Source organism: Abramis brama (assembly GCF_963993115.1).
Source record: "Abramis brama genome assembly, chromosome: 1".
NCBI lineage: Eukaryota > Metazoa > Chordata > Actinopteri > Cypriniformes > Leuciscidae > Abramis > Abramis brama.
In genome coordinates this window covers 64,856,474-64,864,465 of record NC_139963.1, presented here as the reverse complement: position 1 = coordinate 64,864,465, position 7,992 = coordinate 64,856,474, and the positions used below count along the sequence as shown (strand labels likewise).

The 7,992-nt window shown below is 37.3% G+C and overlaps 1 long non-coding RNA gene across 1 annotated transcript; it reads left to right on the top strand.

Annotated features, from left to right (window-relative positions):
• The first annotated feature begins 4,335 nt into the window (after nt 1-4,335).
• Nucleotides 4,336-4,997, top strand: LOC311096118. Its single transcript, XR_014608959.1, has 2 exons — nt 4,336-4,447; nt 4,523-4,997. It is a non-coding gene; the product is annotated as an uncharacterized lncRNA (long non-coding RNA).
• Nucleotides 4,998-7,992: the final 2,995 nt, after the last annotated feature.

The window sequence follows — 7,992 nt, the reverse complement described above, 5'->3', positions numbered from 1 at the left end:
TCAATTGACGAAACTGTACATCCAAAACTGTGTGGGAAGTGTACTATGAACACACAACTGGCATTAGAGGCTTCAAACCAGATTTCACTAAACTCCGGGGCAGTTTCACCAAACTGTGATATACAGCGGGTACTGAAGGCATTAGGTTTCCTAGTAAGAATTACAGATGACACTTAACTGTTTGACGAAGTGACATAGATCCGCTGCCCCTCTTCCTCTGTTAGTGTTATCTCCCTTTATAATCCAGATCCATCAAACCGCTGATTTAAGGCTCCTTCTTTCTAACATGCAGTCTCTCCCCGCTCTGTGTGATCCCCTCTCTCCACACCAACAAGTGCTTTTATAATCCCCCTCGCGAATACATGTCTCTCTCGCGGCCCAATCTCCGCTCGTTACACAGCCGATGCTCATTTCCCCATTACTAAGCCCGGTGTGATGAACAATCGAGTCCGGCTGAAGAAATGGGTCCGGGCTGAGGACCCCATTAGTATGCCAGTAGTATGCCTGATCTAAATCTGTTCTCGCGATAACTTGTAGCTAACGTGAGCTGTTTTAGTGTTATTATGTGGTAGCTTTATGTAGAATGCTAAATCCCGCTGCTATATGCAAGGTAAGATTGAATTAAATTTTATATTGTATATGTAAATCGTGTATATTCTATAGCTAATATTTAAAATCTCAAGTTGCGTCAATAGCAGGAGAAAGACCGCGAAATTTAAAAATACTACTGTTATTGTGTCACGAAATGTAGTTTTAAGAGTTTTTCAGTCAATAATGTAGTTGTTTAAAGCTCAAATATGTTGTTTGTTTATACAGATAGCGCCTATTTAAAAATTTGATCTGACGTTTTCGGAGATGTGAGATCCAGCGATCACCGGGCGCTCAGCGCTCATGTATCCCGCTTGGAACAGCCTTACCTCGGCTAGAGCTGCTGCTGCTCTCTAGTCTAGTGGAGTGGTTAAACATGAGATATAATTCGTCTTGTGGGACGATCTTTGAAATCATTAATCTATATTTTGTTCCCTGGCAAATCGTTTTGGCTGAGGGCAAAGTTTTAGTTTCATAACTTTATATAACGTTAAATTATTTAGGCTTTTTATCTTTAACGTTGTAGCCTGCTGACTTATGTTTGACTGAATCGTTTAATTACTTTATTTCTTGACTTGTATGGCTACTTATACTTTCATAATTGCTATTATTGATCAATAAAACTGAAATTTAACAAAAAGAGACAGGGTTGTGTCATTTTATTTTATATAGCCTATGTAAGAATATTTTAATATATATATATATATATATATATATATATATATATATATATATATATATATATATATATATATATATATATGATATCACCAACATGGCATGTATTTTTTTCATGTATGGGATGGGAAGTATTTCAGAGTATCACTGACAAAGGCTCAAAAGAGTCCATGGCTTTCTAAAAGATCTTTTAAATACAGATTGTTTGTGTTTTTGTTTTACTTTTAGGACTGGAGAACATCTGGTAATGAGATGTCACTTTTTTCTGTTTGTTAAATGCTTAGTTACGGTTGGGATCTCTGCAAAGGAATACCTTCTCACAACATAGCGACACTTTTTAGTTAACTTAATGAATTACTAACGTAATGATAGCAGTAACACCAAAACGTACTTTGCAAGATTAATCGCTGTTTTATATGGATTAACCCTTTCATGCATAGTGGTCACTACAGTGGACAGCTATTAAAAAAAAAAAATTCTTAAATTTGCACGGGTTTTGATGGCATAGTTGCACATCATCCTCTTCAGTGGACCCACCCTGGTGCATCATCCTATATATTTAAACCAAGTGGCAAGCCGTTGTGCTTCGATTTTTTTCCCCCTCCAAACCAAGATGGCAAATGGTCAGTCAGAAATGCCAAGTTGCTCCGGAATATCCACCCATTCCTTCTATCCTAGGAGACTCTTGTAGGTAAAAAAAAATATTGCAGCATCAAGCAATATCTAATGAGTCCTATCAAAGTTGGGTCATTATACGTAAACGTGCCATTTTGTGTCCCTTAGAAAAAAAAGCTCTGTAAATCTTAATAAACCATAAAACAAATAAAATATTTTATAATTTAGTTTCCATAATATGTCTAATAATATAAGAATAAATTAATTTCTGTTTATTTTGTTTTTAAAGGATTTTAATCACATTTTTGTGCACAGCATCTTGCAGAAATGTTGAAAATGGCATGTCCCTCAGTATGATTTTTCTACTTCTCCTTGCATCATCTGCCTTTCATGAAGTTGATGGTAGAAGACAAGTGTTCTCTTCTTTTCTTTGAGTTCATGTAATATCTGAAAGACAGGGACACGCTCATTGTGTCAGCCCTGTTACCAGAAAAGCATACGTTAAAAAGTTATTTGTACATATTTAAAAAGGGATCTCCATATCTCAGCTCAGGAGAGGTGTAGAGAGCCAGGACTTGCACTCATCTCTACGCCTCATCGCCCTCTATCAGAATCCAAGGTTTCAAGAAGATCCGAGAAACTTTATTTTTCGACCCAAAAAAACTATAAGGCCTACCGGTGTGACGTGTGCTCTCTTTGGCTCGGTAAAGACCACTGCCGCATTCTGGATCAGTTGCAGAGGTTGCCTGTCGTTTTTTTTGGGTCGAAAAATAAAGTTTCTTGGATCTTCTTGAAACCTTGGATTCGGATAGAGGGTGCTGATGCGCAGACAGGAGTGCAAGATTGGAGGCTCTAGAGCCTTCCAGAGCTGAGATATGGAGATCCCAGGTAGCATTTGTTACACTGTGCAAAATAGTGGTTTCACGGACAGTGGAATTTTGGGATGACACTTGGTGCTACGGACTCAGGGGAGCCCGCTGAGTGCTGATAAACAGGTTTCATCAAAATATTTCGAAAGCTGAGCTTAAAAACCACCGTGTCCGCGAAGCCACTATTTTGCCGCCAAATAGTGGTTTCGAGGACACTCATTTTTATGCAAATTAAACACTGAAATGACTTGAAAATTAGTGTGATGTGTTCAGTTGAGCGTGCTTAGTACAGTGGGGGTGGTTTAATTAACGAGAATTGATATCACACATGACGGGAGAGCAAAAACACATAAATGTCCCAGATCCAACCTATTCAGAGGATGCAAAATAATGGTTTCACGGACACTGCATTTTTTATGCACATCAAGCACTAAAATGACTTGAAAATGAGTGTGATGTGTTCAGTCGAGTGTGCTTAGTACAGTAGGGGTGGTTTAATTAACGAGAATGAAACTTTTTTAAACACCAAACTTTTCCGCCCGCTCCAGGGGGCCGTGGCGAGATGGAAAATGTCTCCCCCTAGTCGATCGGCCCTTTCCAAGCGGTGTTCGCGAAACCACTGTGGCAAATGCATTCATTTAATGGGTGGGTGGGAGTTTTATAGAAAATTTGGCACGGTGACCCCTGGGCCCGCCCCGATCGACATACCGAAAGCGCCGGTCTGTAGAGCGAAGGCAAAAATATTCACTAACCCTAACCCTAAAACTAACATTTTCAGCCTCTAACATTAATTGGCTAGTAGGAGTTTTATAGAAAGGTCCCAGGGGCCCCAAATTCGGCACGGTGACCCCAGGGCCCGCCCCGAGTGCCATACCAAAAGCACAGGGCTCTAGAGCAAAAGTGAAAAATTTCAGCTGCTATTGGGGATGCGAAAGTGGACTGACTTTGGTGGCAGCGATATCTCTGGAACATTTCTCATTTGCAAATGCCTTTGCATTTATTTGTGCAATGAGGTTGATTGTGGTGACAAACTTTGAAAGTAGTGCATATAACCTTAATGTATGTATGTGTATGTAAACATGAAGGTACTTTGTTTTTGTTAAGGTTGTACACAACACAGTGTACGTGACATAAATGTGTATGATACATAAATCTTATTTATTAGGCCTAAATATGTATATATATAAATAATAATATATAAACAGATATATATCTGATTTCGTAATGTACGTTATTGTAATGCATTTCTTTACTCGTAAAATCAAAAAGTGATCTTATTATGTAATGCATGTTACTTGTAATATATTACTTTACTTATAAATGAGTTATAAATGAGAAGAGTTGTAAATGAGAGACAACTTCTTAATGAGTTTGTCTTATATAAAAGCCCTTAAAGTGATGAAAAAGAAGAATGCAATAAATAGTGTTTGCATTAGAGAAGAATATGATTTACAAAACAAAAACACAACCAAGTCCCTTTAACCTTTCAATCTTTTTTGTTTAATACTATGATTATCATTTTTCTTGTTGTATTTGTATTTCTTTTATGCACCTGTTCTGTATATTCTAATGCAATGTGTTGTTTGTGTGTTTTTGCAGAGTTCCTCAAGCCAGTCCATCCATGACACCCCTAGGTTCAACGAGCTAACTACGTCTGCTGCGTTGCACCTTTGAGTTTGCATATCAAAGCAAAAACAGTGAGTGATGTTCCATAGCACTAAGGACTGCAAGTGTACAGTTGCATGTGACATGTTGTTTGTGTGTTTTTACAGAGTTCCTCAAGTCAGTCCATGACACCTAGTCCAGCCTCCTCACCTACCAGGTCACGACCGCACCATCTAAAGGGGAAACTGACTGACTGCATCATCTAGGCCTTAGGATGGTTCCACAAAGAATTGACTGCACATACAACATGAATTTACTTCAAACTAAAGATCTGACTTTACATACAGCAAAAGACACTGCATCTATTTGTGTCTCATTAGCTCTCAAAAAAACTTTAACCTTACAGTTCATTAAATATTTTAACACAGCTAACTCAACATTAATTGTTTTTAAATCTCCACAATGTATAGCCAGAGGACTATCACAAAAGTGTTTAGGAAAGTAAATACATACTAGAGTATGTTTGTTTAAAGCTGCTTTGTATTGTTGTGTATTTTAAAAAGCTCTATAAATGTCCTAAAACGATGTGCATTTTGCTTGTAGTTTTGTGTTAATAAAAATGTAATATATTACATCTCATAATTCAGTTGAATTCATTATGTATTGTATTGTGTAATTTAATTACATTTTTATATAAGTTTTGGTTCTCTCATTTTATTACATTAAATGTTATTGTGTTGTATGATGTTCTGTATTAAGAATTAATTCTGACATAAATCATATGCATTAGTACACAAATGACATGCTTGTAATAAAAAAGCATTTTATGCCCCATTGCTTAATAACAAATAACTTTGTCACAAAACATACTTTAAAAATGTTATTTCTTTCCAATAAAAGATTATTATATGAATTAAGGGGTTTGATTAATTACATTAAAAATTGTGATTCCATAATTTTATTATACTGTTCTTTAGTCAAGGCTAGATTTAATATTTAATATTTATACCCACAAAACATAGCTAGCATTCTGTAATTTATTTAAATGTCTAAACTGGTAATACGAAAAATAGTAATATACACAAATAAGCATTATTTTAAGAATATTTTAATAAATAAAAGTACAAAATAATTACATAATTATAATTGCATTACGAATGGCTGTGAATATGGTAAGGCAGTATCAGTGCAGTATAAGCTCAGGAAAAGCTCATAGCACGAATCACGATCATCGGATAACGTTAGCTGTATGCTATGCTATTATCTAAGCTAACTAAAAAACACTACCAACGAGAAATGTTTAATTTCACAATCTATAGCTTCGGTTAAATACTAGTATATGAAACGTATACTTTAGAATACATTAAATACATTAATGATTCGTTATAACGTAGTACAAACGTCTTCTATAATAAAGTGATTTTGTATGATTTGTAACCAGGCACTAAAGCGATTACCCATAAAACGGGCTTTGAGCCAATCGGATTGCTTGGGTCCTCAGCCCGGACCCATTTCTTCAGCCGGACCCGATTATTCACCACACCGGACTGTTTACACCATAGATATCATATATAAACGCTAGATGTCTTATGGCGCAGTCACTTCCGGCATCACCGTTCGGCCATCTTATGTCAGTGCTCTGTGCATTAAGGTGAGTGATCAGCACGCACACAAATCCTCATATCTCGCTGAAATATTGACGGATTTACAAACGGTTTGGTTTCTTACAAACGTTATTAACGTGGCTATAATTCCGAATGCTTGAACATGTATGTTATAATTTTTCATATGTATGCAGTGTATGTATGTAGTGTCATAACTACATCTCTGACGTTTATAACAAACCAAACCGTTTGAAAATCGGTAGAAAATTGGGCAAGTTATGGTTATTTAAAAGTATTTGCACCATTAAACGAGTGAGCGAGCGCACTGCCGCAAGATGGCCGCCACGTGCGGACGTCGACCTCCATTGGCCAGCAGCGCGCACGAGACATCTAGCCTTTATATATGATATCTATGGTTTACACAGAAGGACCCGGAACCGGCCTGGTGTTACGTCAAAATCGCTCCCACAGGGAAACAACATTGGGCAACAATAGTTCCACTTCACTTCACCCCATGACATAGGAGTTTCAGGAGTTAATCCATTGACGTTGACATATGAACTGAAAAAGCTGGTAGGAGAGATAGCTTTCGCAAAAGTTCTACAAGATGGAGCTTTAATGATAGCATGTAGGAATGAAGAGCAAAAAAATAAAGCCATAAAAATAAAGACAGCTGGGAAACAGATGGTAATGAATTACAAGATTGTAGGACAGGAGTCATGGGTGTATGGAGTAATAAATGGAAATCCGTTTGGAGTTGGAGGAATTAAAAAAGAATCTAGAGGGGGCAAAGGTCATAGATGCAGTCCGATTACAAATGAACAGAGAAGGTAGAAGAATGGATAGTTTGTCAGTACGTCTAAAATTGGAAGGAAAAGAAATGCCAGATCGGATTAAGATGGGTTATATTAGTTATCCGATTAGGAAGTATATAGCCCCTCCTTTGAGGTGTTATAATTGTCAGCGATATGGACGTACTGCGTCAGTGTGTAAGTCTAAAATGAGGTGTGTGCGAGGGGAGCACGAATTTGGGAAGTGCGGAGAAGGAGTAGGATTGAAGTGTTGCAACTGTGGAGGTAGTCACAATGCGGCATATGGAGGTTGTGAGGTGAGGAAAAAGGCTGTGGAAGTACAACAGGAAAAGTAAAAAAATAATCGAACCTATGCTGAAGCTGTGAAAGTAGTAAATGATAGAAATAGGCAAAGTGAGACTGAGAGAATGGAGTATGGAAAAAGAAATGAAGGTACAGGAAGAATTGATGAAGGTAGAGTACCAGAAGATTTAATGATAGTAAGCAAGATAAATTTTGTGCTATTCATGGTGGAGGTAATTAATTGTACAGCACAAACAGAAAGGAGAACAGAAAAGTTACAAATAATAGTAAAGGCAGCAGAGAGAGTTCTAGATATTAAGGGATTGAAATGTGAAGATATAATGAAAAACCTTAATACAGATTCTCAGTCAAGTCAGGAGTTAGGTGTTGGCTAGTATGTTAAAGGGGCATTCCACCCATTTGAACATTGTTTTTTATTTAAAGTGGGTCATATATGTAGTCAAAATGTAAAATAAATGTTGAATTTGGTGCCTTCGTGACCGAGGAAAGACAAAAAATAACTTCAGGACGCATTTGTATGAAAGACAACAACTCCCACAATGCACCACATTGCACAGCTCCGCAAGCCACTCCCACTAATCCAGAAAGCACATATCTGCCTATAAGAGAAATCACTCTTCCATCTACAAGGCTAGCAACCACCAGAGCTTGAAATTCATTTCACATTCACACAAAATGTCTAGTTAGTTGGCGAACTTATTAGTGAATTACTCCTCGTTTGTATTTCTTTCGAAAAGGTGAATTATTGCATGGTACCTGGATGTTCAGTCAGAACATATGCGGTGCGAAACTAGGATAGTTCTCAACACAAACGTCCGTGTCCTCGTCTGATTCAGAGATTTCGTCCAGGAGAAATTGTCATCGTTGAAATTCTTTGCCGCAGACGGACTCTATCTCTGTGTTCGTAGTTGCATAGTG